Raw genomic sequence first — 11,732 nt, forward strand, 5'->3', positions numbered from 1 at the left:
TGAGGCAGATGTCGCTTTTAACCTTCCTGTGTTCTGAAATTAGTACTTTACTTGCTCTGACATCGTTGCGGTTAAAAGCACACACCCCAGTGATATGTTTTTGACAGTGACTCCAATTTAATGCGAGAGAGAGAGGCTGTATTGGACATTATTGTTTCTAAGGAAGATTTGGATGGTGCTTTACTAGAACAGATTGGCAAACATTCAAAAAGGAGAGATATAGTAGTCCTGGGAGACTTCAACTTCCCCGATATCTGTTGGACCTCAAACTCTATGAAGAATGTAAGGTCCGACAAATTCCTCCATTGCCTCACTGACAATTTCATTTCCCAGAAGGTGGAAGAACCAACAAGGGGACCATCTGTTTTGGACCTGGTCCTCACCAACTGGGAGAAATTGATTGTTGAAGTGGAAATACTGGGAAATTTGGGAGGAAATGATCATGTTCTCCTGGGTTTTGTGATATAAGGGAAAGCTGAATGTAGTTGGACACACACTCTGGACTTTAAGAAGGCCAGTTTCCAAAAGCTTAAGTAGCTACTGGGTGAGATTCCGTGTTCAGAAACAGTAAAAGAGAAGGGATTCCTAAATGCAGCCTGTTGCGATGTCTTAACCAGGGCAAACTGTGGTTAGTCTTAACTGTGGTAAGCAGTAACCGTAGTGGATGAGAATATCTTACTTTTACTAATCATAATAGTTTTGGGTTTATGGTTCAGATGTCCTGCTAAACTGTGGGTTAACCTAAAATGGAAGTGGAAGCTTCTGATTACTTCTTAATTATGGTGAAGACAGGGTGTGAGCCTGAGGCTTATGTCAGCTCTTCTTTGTAACAGTAAACCATGGTTTTGCTTGCCATGTGAACAGGGACAAAGCAGCCAATGGGGTGTATAAGGAGATTTGGATCAGGGCCATGGTGCAAGGGAGAGGGAGGCACTGCCCAGATCCAATGACCCACTGAAGCTGTAGTTGGCTGTAGAAGAGGAACTCTGCTGTTCATTGGAAGGGCTAAATGCAGAGCAATGAAGCACTCTGACCACTCATCTTCTAGCTATTGAGGCACCACCTAGTGTTTTAGGGGACGGACCATCACTGAGTGGCAGAGCACACACCTTGTACAGAGAACCTTCCATGTTCACTCCATCCCACCTCTAGAAAAAAGGGATCTGGTATCAGGCGAGATGCCATTTGGATTAGAGAAGACGGGGCTGGATTATAGGGTTGCCATATTTCAAACAGCTGAGCTTTTTTTAAAAAAAATTTTTTGGCAAAATCACACACAAAAAATGCTGACATGGGTTGCCATGCATTCGGATTTCCCTGGACATTTTCCTGATTTCTGCCTGGATACTGCTGTCCAGGGAAATCCAGACGTATGGCAACCCATCTGGATGAACAAATAGTCTTAAGTTTTCAAGGTTGCTGCTCCAGCCAAAATCAGGTCCAATAGATATAATATGATTGTCCATTGTTCGTTGCTAAGAAGACCCTGATGCTTTTTATAATGCAATTCTACATGCGCTTAATCAGGCCACATTCACACCATACATTTAAAGTACTGTGATGATACCTCTTTAAACAGTCATGGTCCCCCCCAAGGAATTCTGGGAGCTGTAGGGTTTTTTCCCCCTGGGTGCTGAGAGTTGTTATGAGACCCCTCCAGAGCTACAGTTACCAGGATGGTTTAACAATCAATCCATCTTCACAGGGAACTCTGGGAATTGTAGCTTTAAAAGCATTTTGTGAATGTGGCTTCAGAAGTAAAGTCCTTACTATGTTCGGAGGAGGTTCCTCACATGTAGCTGTTCACAGAATTATAGACTCGTGTTTTTAATCTAATGTTGCAACTTGACAAGTGTTTTGTTTTGTTTTGTTTTACCTGCAAAGTTTGTTTCTATTTTATTTCTTAAGGATATACAGTGGTACCTCAGGTTACATATGCTTCAGGTTACAGACGCTTCAGGTTATAGACTCTGCTAACCCAGAAATAGTACCTTGGGTTAAGAACTTTGCTTCAGGATGAGAACAGAAATCGTGCTCCGGTGGCGCAGCAGCAGTGGGAGGCCCCATTAGCTAACCTGGTACCTCAGGTTAAGCACAGTTTCAGGTTAAGAACGGACCTCCAGAATGAATTAAGTTCTTAACCCGAGGTACCACTGTACCATATTTTTTGCTCTATAAGACAGACTTTTTTCCTCCTAAAACGTAAGGTGAAATGTCTGTAAGTCTTATGGAGCAAATGCATGGTCCCTGCAGCCGAATTGCCCAGGGGCAGAAAGCAGACCGTGCCTTTTCTTTTTAGAAAGAGGGAAGGGGGTGTTGAAACGAAGCTGCTGAGCAGCTGATCGGCAAGCGATCGGGAGGGAGATAAGGGACGCTAGCGATAAAGGAGGCTGCCTGAGGGGGGGGAGGTAAAAGCACATAGATTCCTCAGGATTTTTGCACTGGGTCACCCCAAATTCACCATCAGATCACATAGCATGTCCATGGCTACAGCCTGCACGCAAAAAAAAATCATGCATCTACTGTTTTGTGGGGCCGCAATGGTGCAAAAACGTGGTTACAAAGCACGGATCCACATGGATTCTCAGGATTTTTGCATTGGGCTACGCCAAACTCACCGTCAAATCACATATCATGTCTGTGGCCACAGCATGAACCACAAAAATCATACATCCACTGTTTTGTTCAGAATATCTTTTTTCTTGTTTTCCTCCTCTGAAAACTAGGTGCATCTTATGGTCAGGTGCGTCTTATGGGGCGAAAAATACGGGGTGCATGTATATATATATACACACACACACACACACACAATTTTTCTTGCTTATTAGATTGTTGGTTGTCTTGAAAACCGGTACATGAAGCTGTAGAGCTGTCTTGTAAAGAAACAAATATGACCCTTCAGATTATTAAGGCTGCAAACGAAAAAGCACTAGCCTGGCAATGAGTCCCACTGAGCAGAGCACCTCTGGCTCTTTCAGGTTAGGAATATATCCCAGGTTCAATTCCTGGTTTGTCCAGGAAGGGTTGGGAAAAGCCTCCCTGCCTGAAACTTTGGAGAGTGCTGCCAGTCAGTGTAGACAAAACCAAGGTAGATGGGCCAGTGCTCTGAGTAGCAGTAGCGGCCTGCTGGGACAGAGTGAGGATGGCACTTGCTGACCTCCCTGCTGCCTCTGCATTGGGAAACCAGCTAAGAAATGCCATCACATCCTGCTCCACCCTGCAAACCACTCCTGGTTAGGGATCAGGCAGTTTAGCATGTTTCTAGGTCAGTGCCGGAAACTAGTCATTTCCAACAAAATCACCCGTTTCCTAATTATAGGATTGAGGATAATGCTGGCTGGCCAGCCTCACAGGAAGCCGCTTTTTCTTTGAAATTATGGACGGGGAAGGAACACCTCTCCTCCCTTGTGGACCTTTCCTCCTTGTGCCCTGTAGTCCCAATGAAAGCCAGCCACTCCCTCTGCCTAATGATAGGGCCGGCACTGCTTGTAAGCTGCTTCCAGATGGCCTGCTTATTGAGCAAATCCATCCTGATTTGTTCGCAGGGAGATTAGACGGCGTTGACTATTTAAGGAACTTCCCTTCTGATTGGTGGAGAGGTTAGATGATGCATCTCGCATTTCCCAATGCATCTTCCCACCCAGTTCTTTATTTGCAAAAAGTCTGGTCCTTTGGATAAGTGGGTTCGTTGCGCGAGGTTATAATGTTGCAATCGGAATTGCCATGTGCTCTTATGCTCAGATCCTGCTTGTCAACTTCCCATAGGCATCTGTTTGGCCAGTGGGAACAAGATACTGGAGTTCGATGGACCGTTGGCCTGATCCTACAGGATTCTTCTTATGTTATTTATACATGTGTATAAACTGTGTTTATGGAAACTTTTGTAGAAACTATCAGTCAAACTAAAAATGTGATTTGCAGGATAGTCTTTTGGGACATGGGTGGCGCTGTGGTCTAAACCACAGAGACTAGGGCTTGCCGATCAGAAGGTCGGTGGTTCGAATCCCCACAACAGGGTGAGCTCCTGTTGTTCGGTCCCTGCTCCTGCCAACCTAGCAGTTCGAAAGCACATTAAAGTGCAAGTAGATAAATAGGTACCGCTCAGGCAGGAAGGTAAACGACGTTTCTGTGCGCTGCTCTGGTTCGCCAGAAGTGGCGAAGTGGCTTAATCATGCTGGCCACATGACCCGGAAGCTGTCTACAGACAAATGCTGGCTCCCTCAGCCTATAGAGTGAGATGAGCACGCAACCCCAGAGTCGTCTGCGACTGGACCTAACGGTCAGGGGTACCTTTACCTTGAATATTATATATATATATATATATATATATATATATATATATATATATGTAATCATAATATGCACAAACTCTTTAAATGTTCCTGTTCAGTCAGGCCTTTGACATCCAATGTCTTTTTAAATGTTACAATGTCTGTTTTAAATGGTTACAAATCCATTTGTGTACTATTGCTTTTCAAGACTCAGTCAATATAAGTTTTGCCAGGTTTCCTTATACATTTGAGTAACCTGTCTTGAGGATTTGGGGATGGAATTTGAAGCATGAATACACACCAACATTCCACGATGCATTTTCAACCTCAGGGTTTTGTCTAAATACCGATCAGATTTGGTTTCGCTCTGTGGCCTTTCTTGATGAATACAGGTTTTGGTGTGCTTCCTCAAGGGCAATTAGTAATAAGGTAGCCATGCCAAGATCAAACACTGGCAGACATATCATAGCCAGGAGAGAGGGAATGAATATCATGCCAAAGAGCTTAAAGAGATGACTAGTTCAGAAGAGTAGGAGATATCGCACTGTATTTTTTATTTTTATTTAATATTCCTTCCAGTGCCCAACTATAGCTGCTGCATACCAGCTTGGCTTGTGACCACAACAGAGCTATAAAGCAACAGAGGAGGAGAGACAGGAATGTGGAAGTCCCTTTGGTTCTGATCTGAGTTTGGTGGCTAGGTGGCGCCATCTGCCTTATGTGTTTCAACACATTGTTTGGTCTTCCTATCTCTCTCTCTCTCTCTCTCTCTCTCTCTCTCTCTCTTTCTCTCTATGTCTTGTGCCTGACTTTGCAGATAGATCTTCCATTTGCTTTATGCAATGGTATATTGATTCCTCTTCTCTAAGGGTATCCTGTATATATCTGTTTCATCCTACTTGTGCGAACTTTTTACCATCAGATATTGTTTACCATACACTGATAAATGTTTCCTGCAAAAAATTTTTTTCTTGTATTTCATATTGTTAAGGGCTCTGCGCTTCCAACAAATAATGAGGACTCCGGAGGTCGTACAACAGAATTTATTTTCCTTTGGATGAAAGAGCACTGAAATATTATGATGCTTTTGTAATATCTGTTTATTTACAAATATACAAATAATAGCACAGCAGAAGCAAATAAGCACTAGTATAGCGTGCAGCAAATCCACTAGCTTGCATCAGAATCCTGGAAAGACTCCCTGCATCCAAGGTGATTCACCTTCAGCCAACTTGCAGCTCCAAAATTCTCTTTCTCTTTCTCTGTGGTTCTTTCTAAATCCAAATTCCATACTACATTCAGATTGTGTTCTTCTCACACCTGCTGGAAGGAGTCACCATCCCACAGTCTGTTGAGTATTGCATTCCAATGGCTGGAGAGAGATTCCCAGCTATCAGGTGAAAATCTCTTGTCATCAGTTCCCACTAAAGAAACATCAAGCAATCATTCTGGACTCCTAGCAAGCTATCAGGGAGAGATGTGAAACCACACTGGCAAGTCTGTCTTATTGTACTGTAGTTTTAGTAAACCGGGTCCCTACAGGACGCTTGCTATTCTCTTGGTTGCATATTTATTAAAGGTTTGTTCCCTTGCCTGGGCAAGGGCCAATGATATACAGTAGTAAGGCAATAGTAAGGGTTAGACAAGTTGTGGTCCCTTCAGATGTTTCTGAGCTACAATTTCCACCATCCCTGGACATTGGCCATGCTTGCTGGGGCTGATGGGAGTTGTAGTTCCACAACATCCAGAGGGACAAAGGTTCTCCACACCACGTCAAGTTATATGAATGGATATTAGCTAAGAATAGAACCTTAACAGGTAGTCTTCACACCAGACTCTGGAGAAAGAACCACAGCAGATGTCCAGCAAGGGTAAAGATGTCCTGGTCTGGTTGTAAGCAAAGGCATGGTCCTTATTCCAAAATATTTATAATCTGAGCCCTGCGAAGTGTAGGAAGCAGAATGTCCTGAGTATATGTTAATTCAAGCAGCAGCAACTGAGCAGGTCGGTTACTTGGCACATTCCCATCTGATTATACCATCTCCATTGCGTGGCTTCTCAAAATTTCCCGCACGGCATAGCATGCGGAACATAGCTTCCTCCTGACCCACATGTGTTCTGTTGTTGAGATTTTCTCATTTTCAGACAGTAGCAGACCTTAGAAAAATGAAAAGGAGTTAATATATTAAGTTATGTTCACCTAGCGACAGCCAAATCTGTCAGTTTCAGTTTCTTGTTTTCCCACCTCTTTCATTCATTTCTCCATATGTCCATGTCAGTTTATGATTTTTTTAAAAAAACAAACTCATGAAAATTCACCTGCATTTTTGCATACAATTTTTCCTCCTATGCACATTTTTGCAAAGCAATTTCCCTTAATATAATGCATTTTTGTATGCTGTTTTCACAAATTTGTGCATTCTAATGCTCATTTTACCCCAGTATATGCATTTTTATATTCATTACATTACTGAAGAACCACATTGCAACATTGAGAGAAGTGCAGATTTTGAAGGATGGTTGTGTTTCAGTTCATGACTTATTTCAGGAAGTGTGGATCAGAAAGATCCACCTTTAAATGCAAACTAAATCCAATGTCTCCTGGATCCCTCTGCTCACCTCCCTTTTGTCTTACTATAATTTTTTTGAAAATGGCTCCCCCTGGAGTCAGGGAGGAGGAATACACAATTGTGTTGATTTTTTTCCTGGAAGACCTGCCCTCTATGCCTGCTTAGGGGATAGCAACAGGGCCTGTTACAGCTGAATTTCACCCACTATTCTGCTGTTCTGTACTTTTGGAATGATTTCTAGAATGAAACTTGGTTGGGACAGCACTCAACTGGAATTCGGGGAAGGGTTCGTCATAATTTCTCCAAGGGAAAACTGAACGGCTTTCCCTTCTGTTTCTTTTTGACACCACTGTTTACAATCCTTTCCCCAGCTGAGAAACATGAAACTTTCACCTCCCCCTTCCAGTGAACTGTTGGCCGTGAAAAGGATCTTGTCCTTAAGAACAAGTACCCAACTTTGCTTCCTTCCTCCTTCCTCCCAACTCCTTTTCCTTTTAGGTCGTATATTTAATTTTATATTCCACCCTCCAATAATTTTTATTATTTTTTTTCCAAATATCTTAAACAATACAGCTTAACAATATTATTCTCCATCTTATCCGAATTAACTTCCCCCCACCCCTCTTCTGGCTTCTCTATATTGCTCTTACTTAAGCGTGATTACTATATACACATTCTATAAATGTCTATAATTCCTTAATAAATTTTTGTATTATACTTTAGACATACATTCCTTATTATATTACAGCATTACATCTTGTGGTCTAACCAAACGTTTATAATAAACGTTATGAGTTTTATTTCAGTCCTGTGAGTGTCTTTATTTATGTACAGTTTTCTCTAAGTAAACCATAAATTTGGAAGTTCGTATATTTTAGATGTGCGAGCCTGAGGGCAGGGGCTCAATACTGGATCATTGTGAGCCACTCAGAGGGACATTTGGGGTTGAAGAACAGGGATTTTTAAAAATCCCTGAATGAATTTAGGAAATGCTCTTTGCAAGGGGCAGAAACATGGGAATGCCCTTGAATGTTTTCCATTGTGATGCATCTCACGTAAGTCCCTCAAGCTGACTCACACATACACCTAGGATCAGATAAGTGAGTACAGGGCCTCTGAAGGGAAAGGTCCCATCCCATAGTTTCTTTTTCACACCTCAGGGAGGAGATTTGTCTCCTCCTCCTTCTCATCCCCTAATCCACTCCCCCCCCCCATGGTGATCAGTGCAGTGACAACCTTTAAAAAAACACCCATACCACATACTTACTGTTAAAACTGTTCCAACAATCGCCATGCCTGCACCAATACAGCCCAGAACAATCAGGGAAAGGGCCCAGGGCGCAAGCGATACATGATCTGAAGCGGTTGTAGGTTCTGTAGGACAAAGGAAAGCTAGAAGGAGAACAAATCGAGGCCAATACCCTTATTATTCTCCAGCCTACTGATTTGCAGCATAACCCATTCCTCAGCGTACGATCACCGGGCAAGGGAAGGGTTGCTCCTAAGGCTAAGCAAACTTTAGATTCTAAATGACTATTCAATGACCGCATCCCTAAAATCTGCTCTAGAGGGTTTGAGGGACCCTTTGAGAAAGCCTGAGAGGTGGTGTAGAGCTATGGGGGTGGGTGGGGGGTGGATGAAGGTGGAATTAGCAATCATTGCCTCTCTCCCAGCACCGCTGATGAAAGACTCCACTGCCAAAGATCTCAAAGTAGCAGGCATCATTTTCTGCCCTTCATCGTATCCTTTCAACAACCCTGCGTGGTAGGCTGGCCAGCCCAAGGCGAAGCCCAGTGGGCCTTCATGGCCAAGTGAGGATTTGAACCTGAATCTCTGCAGCCACCGTCCCACTCTCTAATCACTCTACAAGGCTGGCTCTCTCTGAGTTACATTGGAATCATTCTTACCATGAGTGGTGCTGGTGGTGGTCGGAGTTGTGGTGGTGGTTTCTGTTGGCAGAAAACAAGGGGCAAGGACATGCATGAATGCTGCAGAATGTCATTTCAGCTTGCAAGCGGAGAATGAAAAAGGACTTTACTTGGTGAAATGTTGTCAAAGTGACTAGCTTGCTATTGTTGACCCTACTCTGGGTTGTAGTCCAATTTCAGGGACCGCTTCTTAAGTCAAGGACTTAAACCAACCCGGACTCTTTGTTCATCATCTGAGGCCCTTTGTCTGGCTCCTCCACGAGAGGTCTGGAGGGTGGCAACATGAGAACGGGGCCTTCTCTGCAGTGGCTCCCCATTTGTGCAACGCTCTCCCCAGGGTGGTTTGCCTGGTGCCTTCATTATATATCTTTAGGTGCCAGACAAAATGTTCCCCTCCAACTAGGCCTTCAGCTGATTGACATCCAATGTCCTTTTAAATGTGTTGGGGGCAGTGCCAGATTTACGTATAAGCTAAACAAGCTATAGCTTAGGGCCCCACTCTTTTGGGGGCCCCCAAAAAAAATTAAAGGGGAAAAAACTCGGATGTACATTTCCAAAATATAAGATAATAAACAAATAAAATAAAACCTACATACAGCAACATTGTTTTGTGTTGTGTAGGCTCCTATGATGCTAGTAATGGGCCCCACCTGCTAGCCTGCTCCCTAAAATATCACTGGTTTGCTCATTTCTGTATATAGGGTGCCTACATTGTGCATGGACTGGTTGCATGGCAACATGTGCAAATGGCTTTAGCTATCTATCAGGTGCATAAATTCCCATATAGCATAGATTCAACACCAAAACAGCAACAATTTGTTGTTGACAAAGGACAGCTGGGCATATAAAGGGCCCCATTATCTTCAGTAGCTTAGGGCCTCATCAAAGCTAAATCCAGCCCTGGTGTGTTTGTTTTGCTCTTGCTTTTATTGTGTCTTTTGTGTTTTTACTTTATATTTTTAACACCCCTGAGATCTTCAGATGAAGGGTGGTGTACAATTTGAGTGCGCACGTATATATATAGTCTTTTAGGAGGCCACAGTTCGAATTCCTCTTCAAGCAGGCTGGTTAATATCCCACAGCCTTCTAATTGTATCTGCGGTGAGGTGGGGGCTTATTGTTTTTGTGTCTCGGTTTAATTATTTACTTGTGTTTTACGTTGCATTTATTCTGTGAACTGTCCTGGGGTCTCTCGATGAAGAGTAGTGTAATAAATAAAATAAAAGTAACTTTCTAATCACTCTACCAGGATGGCTGTCTATGAGTTACACTGGAATCAATCTTACCAGTAGTGGTAGTTGTCGGAGTGGTGGTGGTGGTGGTCGGAGTCGTGGTGGTGGTAGTTGTCGGAGTCGTGGTGGTGGTGGTGGCTTCAGTTGGCAGAAAGCAAAAGCAGGGACAGACATGAATGCTGTGGAATGTCGTTTCATCTCGCAAGAGGACAACATAAAACGACTTTACGTGGTGAAACGTTACCAGTGTGACCAGCTCTCTACAGCTGACCCATCTCCAGGTTGTATTACAGTGGTACCTCGGGTTAAGTACTTAATTCATTCCGGAGGTCTGTACTTAACCAGAAACTGTTCTTAACCTGAAGCACCACTTTAGCTAATGGGGCCTCCTGCTGCTGCCACGCCACCGGAGCACGATCTCTGTTCTCATCCTGAAGCAAAGTTCTTAACCTGAAGCACTATTTCTGGGTTAGCGGAGTATGTAACCTGAAGCGTATGTAACCTGAAGCGTATGTAACCCGAGGTACCACGGTATAAGAGAAAAGGCACAGCTTTTGCTTAAATGTGGGGTGGTAGAGTGGGGAGGCAAAAGGTGGGGCTGTGGCAGAAAATATCTCCCGCTGTATTTCACAGCAGTGGCAAAGAAAGAAAGAAAAAACACAGAGGAAAGCAGTGACAGAGAAAAATGGAAGCTATGAGCCATTGGTGGCTGCCATCCCCACCCCCCCACCCCTCACAAACCACCTTCAAAACAACACTACATCATTACGCAGCATAAAGTTTCTGAGGCAAAAAATGGCCACCGAAGGGCAGTGCTCCAGAGGGTGGTAAATACTGTAAACAAACAAACAAACAAACAAACAAACAAACAAAGCTAGCCTCTCATGGCCAGCTGTTTCGTATGTTTTCAGAAAGAGATAGAATCTTACCCGTCGTTGTGGTTGTTGATGGCGTTGTTGTTGTCGTCGTAGGGGGTGGGGTTGTTCCCCCTCCCCCTCCTGAGAGGAGACCACCAAGGCCTCCATTTCCTGAGAGGAGGCCACCAAGGCCTCCGTCCGCTCCTCCTCCTAAGTTGAGGGAGCCACCAGCGGATCCGTCCCCTAAGTTGAGAGAGCCACCCGGGGCTCCGTTTTCCCCTCCTATGCTGAGGGAGTCACCTCCTCCTCCTAACAGCTGGGCAGCTGTTGAGAAAAGAGAACAAAAAATGTTGGTGAACAAGGTCAAGCACCCTCTCTCCTAGTTCAAGTCACAAACACACATAAATCCCAATTCTTTATAGAGAAATGATTGGGCCTTCATTCAGAACTGTACCAGAGACATCTCTGCTTTGCCACAGGTCGGCCTCTCTACCTCACAGACAAGAACACATGTTCTGTCTCATGTCCTGCTTCTCAGGAAGTCTCATGTCACAGAAGTTACCTTCTCCTCAAGCCTTGGTAGGCCATAAAAACCTAGAGTAGCATTCTGGAGCTAGGCCATCCCAGGCTGAGCCTGTTGAACCAGCAAGCAGATTATCTGAAAGCAAGGACAGGGGATCTGAGGGCTTCCATGTGTTGATGGACTCCAGTTCCCATCAACCCCCAACATGGCCAACGGTCTGGGATGATGGGAGTTGTAGCCCGGGGCACCACAAGTTCTCCATTCCTGTCTTGATGGATGGGATTGGAACATTTTCAGTAAAAATGGTGAGTATTAGGCTGTCAGACTTCAGAGTTTGCAACAGCTGAAGTA

At 44.0% G+C, this 11,732-nt stretch overlaps 1 long non-coding RNA gene across 1 annotated transcript; it reads right to left on the reverse strand.

Annotated features, from left to right (window-relative positions):
* Positions 1-5,413: 5,413 nt before the first annotated feature.
* LOC307210525 lies at positions 5,414-11,525 on the reverse strand. Its single transcript, XR_013836055.1, has 6 exons — positions 11,421-11,525; positions 10,931-11,182; positions 10,056-10,139; positions 8,749-8,790; positions 8,109-8,215; positions 5,414-6,428 (listed from the first exon to the last, which is right to left on the reverse strand). It is a non-coding gene; the product is annotated as an uncharacterized lncRNA (long non-coding RNA).
* Between the last annotated feature and the right edge of the window lie 207 nt (positions 11,526-11,732).

This window comes from Podarcis cretensis (assembly GCF_951804945.1).
Source record: "Podarcis cretensis genome assembly, chromosome: 2".
Taxonomy (NCBI): Eukaryota; Metazoa; Chordata; class Lepidosauria; order Squamata; family Lacertidae; genus Podarcis; species Podarcis cretensis.